This window comes from Myotis davidii, unplaced genomic scaffold, assembly GCF_000327345.1.
Source record: "Myotis davidii unplaced genomic scaffold, ASM32734v1 scaffold1323, whole genome shotgun sequence".
Taxonomy (NCBI): domain Eukaryota; kingdom Metazoa; phylum Chordata; class Mammalia; order Chiroptera; family Vespertilionidae; genus Myotis; species Myotis davidii.
Window position 1 is genome coordinate 1097813 of NW_006294585.1, and position 582 is coordinate 1098394.

The window sequence follows — 582 nt, forward strand, 5'->3', positions numbered from 1 at the left end:
ACCACCTGCCATTGTGGCTTGCTGGGGGCAGTGAAAGGTCCCAGGATGAGGAACCCGGGCAGGTGGCAGCCTGGAAGGCACTGCTGGAGCCACAATTGGTGCATTGCTGCCAGGAGACGCCGATGCCCCTGACCTGGGCCACACTCCAAGGCCGCTGACCTGAGTGGACTGCCTAGAGCAGAACGCATCCCTACAGTCACCCTCCACCTGCAAATCCCATGGGGGTGTGTGTGGGGACCCTACAGTCACCCTCCATCTGCAAATCCCACGGGGGTGTGTGTGTGGGGATCCCTACAGTCACCCTCCATCTGCAAATCCCACGGGGTGGGGGGGGGTCTTGGTGTGGGGGACGAGGGTGAGCTGTGAGCTGCGCTGGGTGGTTTGAGGGCTAAAGGGGTAGCTGCTTGGAGCTGTCCTGGATGTTGGCAGCGTCACCCGCTGAGCCCAGCAGTGGCATCAGGAAGGTGGCCAACAGGACAGCGTCCAGAATAAAAATCCAGGTTTATATGGAAAACTGTTACTTGGTGGAGCTGACATAACAAGTCAGTGTGTGTGTGTGTCCGGGGGGGAGGGGGGGGGTGG